This window comes from Triticum aestivum, chromosome 3A (assembly GCF_018294505.1).
Source record: "Triticum aestivum cultivar Chinese Spring chromosome 3A, IWGSC CS RefSeq v2.1, whole genome shotgun sequence".
NCBI lineage: Eukaryota > Viridiplantae > Streptophyta > Magnoliopsida > Poales > Poaceae > Triticum > Triticum aestivum.
In genome coordinates this window covers 559,045,224-559,065,642 of record NC_057800.1, presented here as the reverse complement: position 1 = coordinate 559,065,642, position 20,419 = coordinate 559,045,224, and positions in this window count along the sequence as shown.

The window sequence follows — 20,419 nt, the reverse complement described above, 5'->3', positions numbered from 1 at the left end:
ATCCGTTTCTCAAACACCATGCAGTGCGAGAAATACAACGGAGGAGATTGAGTCTTTTGGGGAAAAGTGCGCAAACCTTTGCAGAGTGTACAAACTAATCATGAATAGCCGTGTCCCTGGTTATGGACATCTTGAGTATCTGGTACTTGAATTATTGATTTGATCTCATCACTTTACTTAATTAATTTGTTGGGTTACAATTATTATTTTGGGATTGAGTTGGAGGAGCCTTCTCAATAATTTCAACAAACTATGTAGTTTAATAAAATATATTCCTTTGTTGTAGGGAAAAATTGGCTTTATGCAAAAATTAAACTTAGAGCCTTCACCAACCAAATATGCAAGTAGTGATAGCCATTATTCAGCATTACTCTACAGTGTGAAATTGCCAGTACATTCAATGTACTGACCTACATGGCTGCAATGTCTCATGTTGCGGGAATCTTACGACCAGTAAGTGATACATTAGGGTTATGATTTCTACACTCAACTTTGCCGTTGGTGTGATGGGAATCCACAACCTTGTTGTTACTTGCGCTATTTGGATTGAGGTAATAGTATTTACGTTACTTATTACATGTGATTTACCTCTGTTATAAATCCTTGAGTATTGTGTGTGTCACCATACCGATCCAGGGATGACACTTAAGCACAGAGACTTGATCCATTCGGGTCGGGTCGCTACAAGATGGTATCAGAGCACATGTTGACTGTAGGACGTGACCCCTAGAAACTGGCAAGCCCCTAGGAATGATTTTCTCTAAAACCTTATTTTCAAATAGATCTTCTACCTCTCTTCTTTTCTGAGCTTTATCAAATGCTCCCTTTTAGTTAGACTATAGCCCTTTCCCCTTTTGACCACACGAACATTCGACTAATGAGATCACTCCAAGAAGTACAAGATATCGGACAACTAAGACCACTTTGGAATGAAGAGGATTTTACCGAGCATTATAATAATGAAATTACGATGGTTGAAGATTCCGAAGACTAGGGAAATTTGAAGGCTCTGAAGAATTTCCAGATTGGTATGACCTAGGAAGGCTACCCCTATGGAACTTAGCAGACTATTGAAGTTGTCAATACCTGAGATCAAGGTGTGTCGGAGAAAGACCGGAACATGGAGCGTTAAAACTCAAAGTTTTTGTCAAGAAAACCCTAAGGCAGGAGATATCAACTATGGAATTAATGCTCATGGCAATCACCCGCTTATGCTGTTGTCACTATGTTGAGTTAAGCATGCATTTCTTTGAAAAGATTGGACGACAAAAGGGCTAATGGAGCATCTATCAGCAAAAGATGAAGTTTTAACCTTAGCTGGTGTATCACCAGGATCTAGAGTATTACATCAAGAATTTTAAGATGGACCTGCAGGAAGCCGTATTTGAAAAGGAAGCATTTCGTGAAGAACTCAGGACCCAGAAGCAGAAAGTAGCCAAGCTGGAGGAGCAAAACCTCGAGATACCAGAGATTCGTCAGGAACTGAAGGACAGTAGTACCATGGCTCAGGCCAAGTATGTTGAAACCCAGAAGTTTGGAACGTACTCCAGAATATTAAAGGATGCCACGAGAGACTTCACGTCAACAGAAATGATATGGAAAAAGAACTTGAGAAGGACAAGCACGATCGGAAGAAGCCATCGGAGACATGAACAAGGCTTGAAGAGTTTGGCGACTTTGAAGATTTATTGACCTTTAGAAGACCAAACCCATGTTATATACCTATGTTAGATGCGACATTTGTGAGTTGTCATTTGTTTGATGTTTTCCCGACAGCCACAAGTAAAATATGTCTCTTCAAAACTATTGTTTGTATTGTGTGTATCCCTCTCGATCCCTCTTATCTCACACCAAAACCCATGGAACCAATAGAGGATGAATGGAGATGAACTTATATTTCCAACACCGATACGTCAATTGGAGATGGACCGATGGATTCAGAACATGGAAGATCACATGGAGAATAACACTATAGCCAGAAAGGATATGGCCCAGCATGCTCTTCAGTGCTTTGAAAGAGGTGCTGCTACTTGGTGGAGGATGTAGAAAACCATCAATGGATGGCAAAGAGTAACCACTTGGAAAGAATTTAAGTTGACTCTGCAAAGGTCTCGTCTTGTGTCCCAGAAGTTGAAGCCTTATGGAAATGATATGAAGAAACCTTGCGCATGCAAGCTCTATGGAGAAATAAGACACGACCATAAAGAGCACAAGGATGAATGCCCCCATTGTGAAGAAAGTCACCCAGATGAAGAATGCCCAACTAGGCAGATTACTTGTTTCTTGTGTGAAGGGACTACCCACTACCCTGCTCACTGTCACATTTACCCCATGGTACAAAGAACCATCCAACAGAAGAAACAAGAAATGGAAGGAGCCCTCATGGGAATTTTAGGAGAACCTGTGATGAAGAAAGAGGTGGAGGACATACCCAAAGAATACCCAATTAAACCCTGCATCAAGTCATGCTATTCATGTGGAGAAGAAGGACACATCTCCCAAAATTGTCTGAATGGGGATCTGGTAGAATTCCCGACAAAGGAAGTATAGTATGACCCAACGGAAATAGAAGCCCTGATTGGAATGGAAAAATCCAGGAAGAGAAATAGATTGGATTCCAGGAAGGACCTGAGCCATATCACCTGTTTCAGGTGCAAGGAGTCAGGGCACTACTTCAGGGGTTGCCCAAAAAGGAAGCCGAGGACCCAAGGAGATTTCGGAATCACAAGCAAACCTCGAGACTTGTCAGAAGTAATATGTTCCTGTTGTAATGAAGTAGGGCACTTTGCCAGAGATTGTCCCAATGAGGATATCCGTGTTAAATAGTGGAGTTTGTGAGAAATATAGTAGTAGTGGAAACATTTCTTTTACATTGAGGTGTTGAGTTGAGGCATGTGATGGAAATGCAGGAGATTGTAATAATTTGAGAATCAATAAAGATAGCATCGTTTGGTACTGATTTGGATTTTGTGAGTTGTTACTCTATGAAGGAAGATTTTGACCATTTTTGAGGATATGAGAAATACGGTGTATGGAAGTATTTGTGCATTTCAAGGGTGGTAGTACCCTGTGAGGATACTTGACCCCTGGAAAGGATAATGATATTCCACGGAGTGGACTTCAGACAAAATAAGTAAGAGTTTTAACTCGATATATGGGATACCCCAAGGATATGAAGGGATGAAGTACTATTGGATATAGAGGAGGTATAATGTGGGTAATATGGAGCAATTATGATGAGTCTGAGTAATCCGGTCTCAGTTTGGTACAAATAGAAGGAAGGGGGACAGTAAAATTGGATGGATTTAAGAATGCTGGGAAGCTGGATGTTGGAATAATGATCAGTTGCCTCGATAATGTGTTCAAGGTTTACAAGTGATGAGATAGGCCATAACCCACAGGCTTCAGGACCTGCCAAGAAGCAAGCACACTCTTGCTGAAGGAAAACCCCTGGAAGAAGTTACGACTTTATCAACAGGCGATCTTATAGGAGTAACGCAAAACCTGAGAGTTGTGAAGGAACGATAGATCTTTGTTTGGCTTGTAGAATCCATGGATTTATCCGAACTTGGTTCGTCGACAAGAAAAATTCTGCAATGCTTGTGAGGATGACCGAGTGTTATAATGCGAGATTCGCTAAACCATGTACAAGGTAATGATTTTGGCGCGGGATGGATTGATCACCATACCGACTTACTCTTATTATTCGCCTTGTTATATGGGATGGTAAATCCGAGTGACTTACCCATAGTAGAGCGACGACGATCAAAACCTTGTTTGAACCTTAGAATGGTATGGCAATTTTTCCCTTGTACAAAGGCAGTTGTTGCCAATCGTAGGTTATACAGTGAGGTTCAACCCAGACCCATTTCCTGCAGAAGAAACCATAAATTGATGGCCACCATGAGATATCGATAGTTGTTTAGTATGGGCGCTAGACCTGTCAGCTAAGAGGACCCAGTCACAGAAGAATTGTACCAAGATGAAAGGACATAGGAATTGAGGAAAAATGTTATGACACTAATGGAAGAGCCCAGAGGAGGAATTATCCTGAAGATCTGAGAAGATCGACACTGCCAACAAAAAGGATGGAGTATATGAGTTTTGATGGAACCATAACCATGTTTCTAAGGGTGGTAGCACCAGAACCCGTGTGATGATTGATGGATTTTTAGAAGACCCCCAAACCTAACCTATTTCTTGCTAGCCTCTCCGAATCTCGAGGACGGGATTCATTTTAAGGGTGGTAGATTTGTAACCTCCCAAAATTCTAAATTTTGGAATGTTATATTAAATAAATAGTTTTGATTGATTGTTTGACTGATTGTGTGACATTGAGTGAAATTTGAAACTCTTTGAAAGTTAAATGAGAGGGAATAAAAGGACTTCCCCAAAATTTCACTTTGCATTTTGATCTCCATGAATTCAAATTCTTTTCATCACAAAACCCTGGAGAGAAGATGCCATGACTTCTTCCATTTAAATAAATGTAAGGGGTTTTGAAAAGATTTGAATTTTTATTTGGAAATATTTTTTTCAATTCAGAAACTTTAAGCAACTCAATGATTTTCATGAAAGAAGATAAAATGACTTCTTCAAATCAGATAAAATATGAGTTGGGAGTTTAAAAGAATCAAATTGAAAGTCCCTTTGAAATTATTTTCAATTTGGAGTTATTTCGGTTTTATTCAAATTATGTTTCTCCAAAAATAAAATATACAGAAATTAGGGTAAATGATTCCCTACATTAGAAAATTGGAGAAAAATGAATTTGAATTTGTTTTGGTATTTTTCAAATGATTTTTATGAGGTTTTATTGCAGCAGTAACATTGATTGCTTTACGTAAATTTTTGTGGATTTTATTTGACGCTAGAAAAATGTTCAAGTTGTAGAAAATCCTTATCTAAAACTTTCGGTATATAATATGCCTATATAAAATTTAATTTTTATTTTCTTTATTCAGTTTTTCCTTTTTTGTTTCTATTTAAAAAAATTGTGTGGGCACCCTATAACTATTCGTTGCCCACGGGCACAACATAGTCAGCAGACATGCCCATTACTGTTTTTATTTTTTGGTTATGCTTAGAAAAAAATAATATCTTTAGAAATATTTCTTTTTCTTAAAAAAAGTAAAAAAAAACTACGGTGCGGGCGGCCGGCCGAACCGCCTAAGCTTTAGGCCCATGCGAGGCGCCTCCCCTTTTCTTTTCTTTTCGTCTACGTTTAGTCCCACATTGTCTAGCCTTTGACCCCTAAACCTTTTTTCCATCTATAAATATAGACCCATAGCCTCCAAAAATCATCCGATTCAGGTTAAATCAATATTTTGGTTTGACTAGATTCATTAAAGAAAAATATTTTTCTCCTCTCCGGCGGAACTTCTGGAAATTGTGTCCTCTCTCCAAAGTCGTCTTTTCTCTACCTTATAAAGGTATCTTTCTTCATTATTTTTCATTTATACTTCCATAATTTATTATTTCTAGACTAGTACGATAGAATAATTAGATTATCAATTAGTCTTTGTATTTATACATTAGACCTAAATTCTTTTAGCCATAACTATTTTTTCCGTAAAACAGTTTGGCCCTAATTTTTCAAATAGCCATGACTTTTTACTCGTTCATCCAAATTAGATGAAACCAGCGCCTATAGTTTTGTCTTGTTTTCACCTATCCAGTGAACCTGTCACATCAACTTTTTAAAATTTTAAAATTTCGAAATTTGTTCAGATTCATATTCAAACTTCTTTTGATCATAACTTGAGTTTCGTAACTCCGATTTAGTTGATTCTTTTTGCAAATTGAAGCTCTTGACCTAAACTTTCTGATAAGACCAAATCCATCCAATTTTGGTACTGTTAGAAATTGTTTTCTGTTTGCAAGAGTTATTTGCATGTTTTCAAAGTTTTTTGAGATCTTTTCTTCAATTCTTTTGCATGAGTGCTTATGTACGCAATTGCTTGCTCATAATAGATTGACCAGAGTGTGAAGAGTAGAACTATCAGGAGTTATGAGTGCGAATCATCTTCATCAACAGTACAAGGCAAGTTCACACTTTGATCATATTTTTCCTACCCAGTTTTTATGCATTAATTTCACCCTCAAACATTGCATGAGTAGGATGTGTTAGCATGTGGGTATTTGGGAAGTAGTTGATGAGGTAGGAACCAACTGTCTTATATTCAAACCCCTGGGTGTTACTACGTTATGCTTATACTGATATGCTATGCTCATAGACGTGGTTTGGTTGAGTGTATCCATGACAGATGTGATAGTTGTTAAATAATGGTTAACTTAAGGTGGCTACTTTAATACACATTTGGGTGGATTGGTTGAGGCACCCTGGGGATACCAGTGGCTTGCCCGAACACCTGGGGAATCCAGTGTTGTCCTAAGAGATCCCGGGGTATCCGTGTGATCATCCTATTGGAATGCCACCCAGGCTCAAAGAGATCATAAGATTATTCATGCTAGAAACTTTCGTGTGCAGCCACAAGCAATTATGGGCTCTGGCATGGTTGAGTAAGTTGTGAGAAATCTTTCCATGATGGGCTAGCAGATATAGGGGATTGTAGGTATACCGGCCAAACCTAACCTATTTCTTGCTAGCCTCTCCAAATCTCAAGGACGAGATTCATTTTAAGGGTGGTAGGTTTGTAACATCCCAAAATTCCAAATTTTGGAATGTTATATTAAATAAATAGTTTTGATTGATTGTTTGATTGATTGTGTGAAATTGAGTGAAATTTGAAACTCTTTGGAAGTTAAATGAGAGGGAATAAAAGGACTTTCCCAAACTTTCATTTTGCATTTTGATCTCCATGAATTCAAATTCTTTTCATCACAAAACCCCGGAGAGAAGATGGCATGACTTCTTCCATTTAAATAAATGTAAGGGGTTTTGAAAAGATTTGAATTTTTATTTGGAAATATTTTTTTCAATTCAAAAAATTTAAGCAACTCAATGATTTTCGTGAGAGAAGATAAAATGACTTCTTCAAATCATACGAAATATGATTTGGGAGTATAAAAGAATCAAATTGAAAGTCCCTTTGAAACTATTTTCAATTTGGAGTTATTTGGGTTTTATTCAAATTATTTTTCTACAAAAATATAATATATGGAAATTAGGGTAAAATGATTTCCTACATTAGAAAATTGGAGAGAAATAAATTTGAATTTATTTTGGTATTTTTAAAATGATTTTTATGAGGTTTCATTGCAGCAGTAGCACTGTTTGCTTTACGTAAATTTTTGTAAATTTTATTTGATGCTAAAAAATGTTCAAGTTGTAGAAAATCTTTTTGTGAAAACTTCGATATATAATATGCCTATATAAAATTTTATTTTTATTTTCTTTATTCAGTTTTTCCTTTTCTGTTTCTATTAAAAAAACTGCGTGTGCGGCCTATGACTATCAGTCGCCCACAGGCGTAACATAGTCGGCGGACTGGCCCGTTACTGTTTTTATTTTTTCGGTTGTGCTTAAAAAATATCATCTTTAGGAATATTTCTTTTTCTTAAAAAAAAGTTCAAAAAAAATACAGTGCGCGCGGTCGGCCGAACCGCGTAAGGCTTTAGGCCCATGCGAGGCGCCTCCCCTTTTCTTTTCTTTTCGTCTACGTTTATTCCCACATTGCCTAGCCTTTGACCCATAAACCTTTTTTCACCTATAAATATAGACCCATAGCCTTCAAAAATTATCTGATTCGGGTTAAATCAATATTTTGGTTTGATTAGATTCATTAAAGAAAAATATTTTTCTCCTCTTCGGCGGGACTTCTAGAAATCGTGTCCTCTCTCCGAAGTCGTCTTTTTTCTACCTTATAAAGGTATATTTCTTTCTTTTTTTCTTTTTATACTTCCGTAATTTATTATTTCTAAACTAGTACGGTTGAATAGTTAGATTATCAATTAGTCTCTGTATTTATACATTAGACCTAGAATTCTTTTAGCCGTAGCTATTTTTTTCTCGTAAAACAGCTTGGCCTTGATTTTTCAAATAGCCATAACTTTTTACTCATTCATCCAAATTAGATGAAACCAGCGCCTATAGTTTTGTCTTGTTTCCACCTATCTAGTGAACCTGTCACATCAACTTTTTGAAATTTTCAACTTTCGAATTTTGTTCAGATTCATATTCAAACATTTTTTATCATAGCTTGAGTTTCGTATCTCTGATTTAGTTGATTCTTTTTGCGAATTGAAGCTCTTGACCTAAACTTTCTGATAAGACCAAATCCACCCAATTTTGGTACTGTTAGAAATTGTTTTCTGTTCGCAAGAGTTATTTGCATGTTTTCGAAGTTTTCGAGATCTTTTCTTCGATTCTTTTGCATGAGTGCTTATGTTTGCAATTGCTTGCTCACGATAGAATGACCGGAGTGTGATGAGTAGAACTATCACGAGTTATGAGTGCGAATCATCTTCATCAACAGTACAAGGCATGTTCACAGTTTGATCATATTTTTCCTACCCTGTTTTTATGCATTAGTTTCACCCTCAAACATTGCATGAGTAGGATGTGTTAGCATGTGGGTATTTGGAAAGTAGTTGATGAGGTGGGAACCTACTGTCTTATATTCAAACCCCTGGGTGTTACTACGTTATGCTTATACTGCTATGCTATGCTCGTAGACGTGGTTTGGTTGAGTGTATCCATGACAGATGTGAGAGTTGTTAAATAATGGTTAACTTAAGGTGGCTACTTTAATACACATCTGGGTGGATTGGTTGAGGCATCCTGGGGATAGCAGTGGCTTGCCCGGACACCTGGGAATCCAGTGTTGTCCTAGGAGATCCCGGGGTACCCGTGTGGTCATCCTATTGGAATGCCACCCAGGCTCAAAGAGATCATAAGATTATTCATGCTAGAAACTTCCGTGTGCAACCACAAGCCATTATGGGCTCTGACATGGTTGACTAAGTTGTGGGAAACCTTTCCATGATGGGCTAGCAGATGTAGGGGATTGTAGGTGTACCGGCCTATCTATCGGTTAAGGTGACCTCTTCGGAAAGGCTGTGTCTCGGTCATCCGTTTCTCAAACACCATGCAATGCGAGAAATACAATGGAGGAGATCGAGTCTTGTGGGGAAAAGTGCACAAACCTCTACAGAGTGTACAAACTAATCATGATTAGTCGTGTCCTCGGTTATGGACATCTTGAGTATCTGGTACTTGAATTATTGATTTGATCTCATCACTTTACTTAATTAATTTGTCGGGTTATAATTATTATTTTGGGATTGAGTTGGAGGAACCTTCTCAATAATTTCAACAAACTATGTAGTTAAATAAAATATATTCCTTTGTTGTAGGGAAAAATTGGCTTTATGCAAAAAGTAAACTTAGAGCCTTCACCAGCCAAATATGCATGTAGTGATAGCCATTATTCAGCATTGCTCTACAGTGTGAAATTTCCAGTACATTCAATGTACTGACCTACATGGCTGCAATGTCTCATGTTGGAGGAATCTTACGACGAGTAAGTGATACGTTAGGGTTATGATTTCTACACTCAACTTTGCGGTTGGTGTTGATGGGAATCCACAACCTTGTTGTTACTTTCGCTATTTGGATTGAGGTAGTAGTATTTACGTTACTTATTACATGTGATTTATCTCAGTTATAAATCCTCGAGTACTGTGTGTATCAGCATACCGATCCAGGGATGACACTTAAGCACAGAGACTTGATCCATTTGGGTCGGGTCGCTACAATCTCGCCCAAGAGAAAACAGTGCAGGAAGGAACCCCTGGGGGCCGAAAAATAAACACATAATGGCTGAAGTGGAGAAAAACAGTGAGTTACTTCATCAAGCCCTTTGAGAGATTCAAGGTTTCAAGGATCTACTCATGGTTATATTGGAGAATACTACTACACCACCACCTTCTTCATCACCAAAAGAAAACTGAGTATCGGGTATGGGCACTCCCCTTTGCTTCCGTCAAGCTTGGGGGAGGTGCCCTGGTATCGTATCATCCCCACTATCTTTTGCCTTTACTTATCTTAATTCGATCCATAGTTATCTTTTGCTTTAGATGAATAAAATTTTAGTTCGATCCTTTCTTTTCGAGAGTTTGCTTAGTGATACATAATAAACAGAAAGTTTAGTTTGAGTTTAGTTTGAGTTTTTGCTTTCTTTACTTTCTTGTTGGAATAAAAAGAAAGGAAATAATAAAAGGAAAGGAAATAAATCAAGAAGATCATATGCTAATCTTATGGTAGGTGATGACACCACATGAGGAAAAGTATAAGCAGAAAATTTTATTAGAGATTGACAAACATAGCATTGGTCAATGATGCAACTCATGAAAGAATTAATAAGGGAAGAGAAGATTCACATATAAATACACTATCCTAGAAATCTTTTGTGATTGTGAGCCCCCATCAAAATATTATATGCCAAAATTGTTGACGTTGGACAAGGAAGACAACTTAATGATTTATGTTTGTTCATATTCACATAGAAGTCATATTGCCATGGATCCTTTAACATGTGGTGCTTGCCCCCTATCTTTGCTAGCCAAAAATTCCGCACTAAGTAGAGATACTACTTGTGCATCCAAAAACCCTTAAACCCAAATCTTATTTTCAAGTGTCCACCATACCTACCTAAGGATTGAGTCAGATCCTTCAAGTAAGCTGTCATCAATGGAATAAGGCAATAAAAATTGCTTCTAAAAGTGTGAGATCATTTAGTGTAAGAGAAATCGAGTGTTGTACGAACTTGCGACAGTGAAGAATAAAAGCGAGAAACTGCATAATAAAGGCTGCCATCACAAGGGGCAATAGAACGTGATGTTCTTTTGCACTAAGGGGTTGAGCATACAAACAAATGAGCGCATACAACCTTTGCTTCCCTCTGCGAAGGGCCTATCTTTTACTTTTATGTATTTACTTTTATGCAAAGAGTCAAAGTTTTCTCTCCATTCCTTCTTATTTTTCTCCTTTGGCAAGCATCATGTGGCGAGGAAAGATCTAGGCACATATGTCTAGCTGAATATGGGTAGCATGAGTTATTAGTATTGACATCACCCTTGAGGTGAATACGTTGGGAGGCAAAACTATAAGCCCCTATATTTCTATGTGTCTAGTTGAAACGTTTTGCTCATGTGTATACGGTGAGGGTTAGCAATCATAGAAGACTAAATGATGGTTGAGTATGTGGACTTGCCTAAAGGCTCCGATACGTGACCCTTCCTGAAAAGATGATGAATTGTAGTTGCAAAGTTGACTGAGAACATAGTTTGTTGGTTTCTAATAGAGTTTAAGCTTTATACTTCGATAGTGTGATGAATTGTTACTTATTCATGAGAAGTCTATGATAAAATACCTATGATAAAAGTTTTATGTTAAAGTTTGTTGTTGTTATAATAATTCACATGATGTTTCTATGTCTGTATTTTGTTTTTATCGACACCTCTCTCTCTCTCTCTCTAAGCATGTGGACATGTTTTTCAATTTCAGTTTTTGCTTGAGGACAAGCGAGGTCTAAGCTTGGGGGAGTTGATACGTCCATTTTGCATCATGTTTTCCTACTATTATTTATGATGTTTTTATGCATAATAATGCATTTTGGAGTAATTCTTATGCCTTTTCTCTCATAATTCGCAAGGTACTCACAAAGAGGGAGAATTTCAGCAACTAGAAATCTGGACCTGGAAAAGCTACGTCGGGCTACCTATTCTGCACAACCCCAAACAAGCTGAAACTTTACGGAGAACTTTTATGGAATATATGAAGAATATTGGAGCAAATAAGTATCATAGGGGTCCGACTAGGTGGGAACAACCCACCTGGGCCACCTGGGCGCACCAGGGAGCCCAGGCGCGCCCTGGTGGGTTGTGCTCACCCAGGCCCACCTCCGGTGCCCATCTTCTGGTATATAACTCATTTTTACCTAGAAAAAAAATAAGGAGAGGACTTTCGGGACGGAGCACCGCTGTCTCGAGGCGAAACTTGGGTAGGAGCACTTTTGCCCTCCGACAGAGCGATTCCGCCAGGGGAACTTCCCTCCCGGAGGGGGAAATCATCATCATCATCATCACCAACAACTCTCCCTACTTGGGGAGGGCAATCTCCATCAACATCTTCAACAACACCATCTCATCTCAAACCCTAGTTCATCTCTTGTGTTCAATCTTGTGACCGGAACTATAGATTGGTGCTTGTGGGTGACTAGTAGTGTTGATTACATCTTGTAGTTGATTATTATATGGTTTATTTGGTGGAATATTATATGTTCAGATCCATTATGCTATTTAATACCCCTCTGATCTTGAGCATGTTTATCACTTGTGAGTAGTTAATTTTGTTCTTGAGGTCATGAGATAAATCGTGTTGCAAGTAATCATGTGAACTTGATATGTATGTGTTCAATATTTTGATAGTATGTATGTTGTGATTCCCTTAGTAGTGTCATGTAAACGTCGACTAGATGATACTTCACCATATTTGGGCCTAAGGGAATGCATTGTGGAGTAGTTATTAGATGATGGGTTGCGAGAGTGACAGAAGCTTAAATCCTAGTTTATGCGCTATTCCGTAAGGGACCGATTGGATCCAAAAGTTTATGCTATGGTTAGGATTTATCCTTAATACTTTTCTCGTAATTGCGGATGCTTGCGAGGGGGTTAATCATAAGTAGGAGGTTTGTTCAAGTAAGAACAACACCTAAGCACCGGTCCACCCACATATCAAATTATCAAAGTAGTGAACACAAATCGAATCGACATGGTGAAATTCCCGTGTACCCTCAAGAACGCTTTGCTTACAATAAGAGACCATTTTGGCATGTCCTTTGCCTCAAAAGGATTGGGCTACCTTGCTGCACTTTTGTTACTATTATCATTACTTGCTCGTTACAAAATATCTTGCTATCAAACTACTCTGTTACTTACAATTTCAGCACTTGCAGACATTACCTTGTTGAAAACCACTTGTCATTTCCTTCTGTTCCTCATTGTGTTCGACACTCTTACTTATCGATAAGAGCTACAATTGATACCCTATACTTGTGGGTTATCAGCATACATGATAGAACCTATGGTTGAGGCATAAGGAATGACTTTCATTTTCTCTCTATCTTTTGCAGTGGTCGGGCTTTGAGTCTGACTCAATTTCACACCTTGTAACACAGGCAAGAACCCTTTCTTTGACGGATCCATTTTGAACTTCTTCAAAACTTTATCAAGGTATGTGCTTTCTGAAAGTCCTATTAAGCGTCTTGACCTATCCCTATAGATCTTGATGCCCAATATATAAGCAGCTTCACCGAGGTCTTTCATTGAAAAATTCTTATTCAAGTATCCTTTTATGCTATCCAAGAATTCTATATCATTCCAATGAACAATATGTCATCCACATATAATATAAGAAATGCTACAAAGCTCCCACTCACTTTCTTGTAAATACAGACTTCACCGTAAGTCTGTATAAAACCATATGCTTTGATCACCTCACCAAAGCTATATTCCAACTCCGAGATGCTTGCACCAGTCCATAGATGGATCGCTGGAGCTTGCTCGCTTTGTTAGCACCTTTAGGATCGACAAAACCTTCTGGTTGCATCATATACTATTCTTCTTTAAGAAATCCATTAAGGAATGCAGTTTTGACGTCCATTTGTCAGATTTCATAATTATAAAATGCGGCAATTGCTAACATGATTCAGACTGACTTAAGCATCGCTATGGGTGAGAATGTCTCATTGTAGTCAACCCCTTGAACTTGTGGAAAACCTTTTGTGATAAGTCGAGCTTTGTAGATGGTGACATTACCATAAATATCTGCCCTCTTCTTGAAGATCCATTTATTCTCAATGGCTTGCCGATCATCGGGCGAGTCCACCAAAGTCCACACTTTATTCTCATACATGGATCCTATCTCAGATTTCATGGTCTCAAGCCATTTATCGGAATCTGGGCTCATCATAGCTTCTTCATAGTTTGTAGGTTCGCCATGGTCTAGTGACATGACTTCCAGGACAGGATTACCGTACCACTTTGGTGCGGAACATGCTCTCACTACTGCAGGATGCTGCTAATGCGACACTACGATCAGAGACCCTTCGACAAAACTGTGTGCGATGCCATAATCGCAAATGGTGGTGTAAAAAAACCGTCACAAAGGTGCAACACATTTGCGATGGAGGATGCATCAAACACGGTTCAGATTTTAGTTGCGTGTGCAATGCAGGGCATATGGTTCGGCTTAGTTAACTATTTGCGACAAGGAGGAACAAAAGAAACAGGCAGCCAGATGAAGGTGTGTGCGATATACAACATACGGTTCACTCGGATGAACTGTTTGTGATTAGGCAACACAAAAGAAATGGGCAACCAGATGAAGGTGTGTGCGATATACAGCTTGCGGTTCACTAGGATGAACTGTTTGCGTTGAGGCAAGAGAACAGAAACAGTTCAATATAACAAGATGTTGTGATACGCCGCAAATAGGTCTGTAATCAGAAATGTGTGCGAATACCGATAATAACAGAAACGGTTCCCTAGTGTGGTCCGTGTTCATCTAATCATCATCTCCTTCTTGTGCTAGCTCGATGTTCCTTCTATGCTAAGTTTCCATTAATTGATGGCGTTTTATGAACATGCCACCATTTCTCGCCATTTCCTCACCTGTTTCCCGCCACCCAGCGATATTGTGCATAGGCGGCGCGTGACGCATGGAGGCGACAAGCATAGCCTGTAGCACATCCACCTTTTCCAAGCATGCCAAACCACCAAAGCATCACCTCTGCCATCAACCTGGTCGACGAGGAAAACAAGCAGGCGCCACGGCCCGTCGAGGACTAGGCACTCCCCGGCAACGCGATGGACGATGTCGTGATGCGCGTCATCGCCAGGGTTGAGCAGACCTTGGGTGCATGGCGCTTGAGCGCCGCGGATCAAGATAGGCATGTCAGCGCCGACAGGCTGCAGCTCGCCGCACAACATGATCGACGGTGCGCCGTAGAGGAAGCTAGGCGCGTCCGCGCCTATAGGCTGCGGCTCACTGCACGGCGAGACCGTTGGAGCGCCACAGAGCGAGAGGCGCGGCACACTGCACAACAAGATCGGATCCATGGCGCTTGCCTGCTGTCGACACGGCGTCGCAGCTGGGTACACGTCCGGTCAGTACCCCCATTCCTCGCTAGGAGTGGAGTGGGCAGAGGCCCTCAGCCCCGTACTTGCACCAGAGGTCAGCTGCGTCGTACTTGCACCGGACGTCCGCCGCACCGTTCGCATGGGTGACACCGTTTGCCTTGTCCGCGGCCTGGTGGATGTCAACGCGTTGGTCCATAGGCTCAACCGCCTCCTTGGCCCAGGTGTCCACCTGGGCGCAGTAGAGGAACATGGCCGTCACATCCTCGAGCTGGTGATCTCCGATGAAATAGCCAACTTGGAGCTCAAGATCGTGCTCCAGATGTACCGCGAGCGTGTCGACCGCTTGGACGAACGCCTGCACGAGTTCAGGCAGAGCCAAGAGCTACCATAGGCGGCAGCTGCTGGTCATGGTCTCATGGACGCGTTTTATTTTGAAAAGTCGTTTCGACGTGGATAGCTATGTATTCACAGCAATCATAGTATTGATCTGTTTATTGCTCTGTTTCAATATGTGTACTCTGTTTTCCATTCTTATATGTTCTGTTTCAATGTGTGTGTATACGCTTTCCATTCTGTATATGTGGATGATAACAGCTACAAAGTGGAATTCAAATTAGTATACAAAAACATATAGAAAGTGGAATTCATAATATATATATAATGTTCATCAGTTTATCACAGAATATATATATATATAATATCATCACATATACGTGATGATACTTAATTACTAGGTACAATGCATAAAATTGAAAACGAACAATACTAAAACTAATAATCCCTCCTGGTGCAAGTATTCTGGCAGCCCCTCCCCAGCAGCTCCCTGGTGCGCAGCGTCTTCCTAGTGCGGAGGCAGTACTCCGCCTCCTCCACCTCACAGCGCTTGACGTACTGATCCGCCTCTTGCTGGCGGACGCGCGCGGCTGATCTTGCCATTTCGTTGGGCACCCACCGGAGCTCCTTGTCGGTGGCACGCTGGAGCTTATCGACCCACCTCCATGTAGCGACGACGCGCCCAGCGCCTATGACCTTCCTCGCGAAGTACCTGTCTTCGTACACCTCCTCGGCACGATGACACACCCGGCCCCAAAGCTCCGCTGCCTCCTTTTTCCAGGCGGCATCACGGGCTTCACAGGGCGCCTGGTACCTGGCTTCCTCCTCCGCCATCTCCTTCTCGAACACCACTTGCCTGGCTTTATCAGCCGGCGACAGCGACTTCCACACACAAAGATTGTACTGGCCCCAAAACCAATCAAAAGTTGGGGGTTCCGGCGCAACCTCGTCCAGCGGCGCATAGGGGTCCTCGTCGCTGCTAATCGAGTGAGCGTCCTCGGGGGGCGGCAACTCCTCGTCGGTGTGTGGGAAGACCGGCGGCGCCATGGCAGAGATTTGAGAGAGAAAGAGAGAGAGAGAGAGAGAGAGAGAGAGAGAGCGAGTGAGGGGAGGATGTAGATGGGAATGCAAGCAGGACGACGTGAGCAAGGTAGTATTTATTGGCGGCCAGAATATAGATCGACGGGGACAGTACACACGCCGGTCGCTGGAATTTATGAGTACTGTAGTTTGAATTACACACGATTCCCGCAGCAAAGTCCGTGTGTGAACATAATAGCCAAAATCCGTGTGTGAACATAATAGCTAACGGTTTCCAATGCAGAACCGTGTCTGATTAATGATCCCCACCATTCACCTACCAAACCTCGAGCCGCGAGATAGACTACCAATCGTGTGGGGCCGGTTATCTTGCCAGATCTTTACATTTTCCTTTTTGAACACCAGATATTTGTTGTCTGATGATTTTTTAACTCGCACACAAGTAAACAAAAAATGATTTTTCAAACCGTTATGGTTAGGCGTTGCATGTAGATGTAGTTCAAATTTGAATTACGGCCATTAAATGGTTAGAAAATCACTTAAATGTCTTTAAAAGGTCAAATGACCCCTGAAATTTTCCAAATTTTCACAAGACAGTTGTATTAGTGCATGTTAAACGTAGAAAAAAATTTGAAGGTCGTAAGAGGAAGCTATCTCCCGTTCGTCATCAAACATGCATTGTTCCCTCTCGGAACCATGAGCCTTCTAGTGAGTTGCTCCGGTTTGTGAGGGGTGTGTGTCCAAACTTCCGTCAAACATGCCAATTTTTTTACCACATCATCTTGGTGGCATGACATTACATCAACCAAGGTTTCATGTGTTTCTGATATTTTTTAATTTTTTGGAATTAAAATGCCATGTCACTCCATGCATACATATGCATGTGTCGGGGGAAACGACACCTACGGGATCACGAGGAATCCCTTTTGCTACGGTTGGCGAGCGCGAGGCTGTGGAAAGAGCGGGATTGAGAGATCAACATGGGGGATTATCCAGGTTCGGGCTGCAAGTGATGCGTAATACTCTACTCCTGCTGGTTCATGTTTATCTGGTGTTCTTGGACTAGCTACAAAGCGTGGAGGGTCCAAAAAATCCGAATCCTCTCTCAGTACACCATGGGCCTCCTTTTATAGTTAAAGGGGCTGCCACAGTGGCACACATGAGGTGGAAAGCTATACAGTAGTCGAGTCTATCTCCTGGCACCATACGACAAACGCATTTAATGTGTTGTCGGCGTGCCCTTCTTGCTTTATTGGGGACGGCAAGGAAGCTCATCCCAGCTGTCTCCGCCTCACCTGGCTTCGACGCGCGTCCAAACTGACGAGGCGTGCAGCGCCACGCTGGCGAGCTGCTGAGTTGGTGCGGTGGCAGAGTCTTCACGAAGATCTGCATGCCACCACGCAGGTGCTTGCCGAGTCGGCCTAGAGGTCCCACGTCGCCATGTAGGTGCTTGCCTAGATGGTGGGCTGGCAGCTGCATGGGAACGACGATGGAGTCTTGGTAGATGCGGGCCTGGCTGCGGCCCCGCGGATGTCTTCGACAAGAGTCTTGCCGGGGCCCCGGCAAGGGTCTTGCCGTGGCATCATGGTCGTCCCCGGCAAGGGTCTTGCCGGGGGTCTCGTGGGTATCCTGGGCAAGGATCTTGTTGAGGATCGTCGTCTTCAGGTTATCATCTAGTCTTGTGTGTTTCTAGTCTCCACAAAGATCTGCATGCCACCATGGAGGTGCCTCCCGAGCCTCGGTTCCAAAGTGGTTGATGGTGTTGGAACTCTTGGGCTCAAGGGTGGCGGTTCTGCTGGTGTTGGGCAAGTTGCCCTGGCACCGGGGCTGTGTGATACGTCTCCATCGTATCTACTTTTTCAAACACTTTTGCCCTTGTTTTGGACTCTAACTTGCATGATTTGAATGGAACTAACCCGGACTAACGTTGTTTTCGGTAGAATTGCCATGGTGTTATTTTTGTGCAGAAATAAAAGTTCTCGGAATGACCTGAAAATCAACAGAGAATATTTTTGGAATATATAAAAAATATTGGCGAAAGAATCAAGGCCAGGGGACCCACACCCTGTCCACGAGGGTGGGGGCGCGCCTACCCCCCTGGGCGCGCCCCCTGCCTCATGGCCCCCCTAGTGCTCCACCGACCTCAACTCCAACTCTATATACTCACGTTCGGGGAGAAAAAAATCAGAGAGAAGGATTCATCGCGTTTTACGATACGGAGCCGCCGCCAAGCCCTAATCTCTCTCGGGAGGGCTGATCTGGAGTCTGTTCGGGGCTCCGGAGAGGGGAATCCATCGCCATCGCCATCATCAACCTTCCTCCATCACCAATTTCATGATGCTCACCGCCGTGCTTGAGTAATTCCATCGTAGGCTTGCAGGACGGTGATGGGTTGGATCAAATTTATCATGTAATCGAGTTAGTTTTGTTAGGGTTTGATCCCTAGTATCCATTATGTTCTGAGATTGATGTTGCTATGACTTTGCTATGCTTAATGCTTGTCACTAGGGCCCGAGTGCCATGATTTCAGATCTAAACCTATTATGTTTTCATGAATATATGTGAGTTCTTGATCCTATCTTACAAGTCTATAGTCATCTATTATGTGTTATGATCCGTTAACCCTGAAGTGACAATAATCGAGATACTTACCGGTGACGATCGTAGTTTGAGGAGTTCATGTATTCACTAAGTGTTAATGCTTTGGTCCGGTACTCTATTAAACGGAGGCCTTAATATCCCTTAGTTTCCAATAGGACCCCTCTGCCATGGGAGGGTAGGACAAAAGATGTCATGCAAGTTCTTTTCCATAAGCATGTATGATTATATTCGGAATACATGCCTACATTACATTGATGAACTAGAGCTAGTTCCGTGTCACCCTATGTTATAATTGTTGCATGAGGAAACACATCCGACATAATTATCCATCACTGATCCATTGCCTACGAGCTTTTCACATATTGATCTTTGCTTAGTTACTTTTCCGTTGCCACTGCTACAATCACTACAAAACTGCTACTGTTACTTTTGCCACCGTTACCTCCAATATCATATTACTTTGCTACTAAATACTTTGCTGCAGATATTAAGTCTTTCAGGTGCGGTTGAATTGACAACTCAACTGTTAATACTTGAGAATATTCTTTGGCTCGCCTTGTGTCGAATCAATAAATTTGGGTTGAATAATCTACCCTCGAAAACTGTTGCGATCCCCTATACTTGTGGGTTATCAAGACTATTTTCTGGCGCCGTTGCCGGGGAGCACAACTCTATTCTTTGAGTCACTTGGAATTTATATCTGTTGATCACTATTAAGAACTTGAAAGATAAAAGAACCAAGATTTTTCCCTCAACTACGAGGGGAGGTTAGGAACTGCCATCTAGCTCTGCACTTGATTCACTTTTGTTTTGAGTAAACTTGCGACACCTACTCCTGCTATTCATTCTGATATGTCGCATGTTATTGATGATGCCACTTCTGCTTTGCATGATACTTATGATGAAACTACTTCTATGCTTGATAATACTATGCCACTAGGTGAATTTCTTGATGAACAACTTGCTAGGGTTAGAGAGAATGAAACTATTTAAACTAATAATATTGATGAAGGTGATGATGAAGATTCTCCCCCTAGATATGAATTGCCTGTTGTGCCTGAGGGTTATGTTATGGATGAAGAAACTGCTAGAGACTTTTTAGCTTGCAATGATAGATATGATCTTAAGAAATTATAAGCTAAGCTGAAAGAAAAATCTTTGAATGCTAGAATGAAATATGACCCCGCTTTTACTATTTCACCTATCTGTATTTTTGATAAGGATTATGATTTGTCTATCGATCATGAGTTAATTACTCTGGTTGAATCTGATCCTTTTATGGCTATGAATCTAAAACTGTTGTGGCACATCTTACTAAATTAAATGATATAGTCACCCT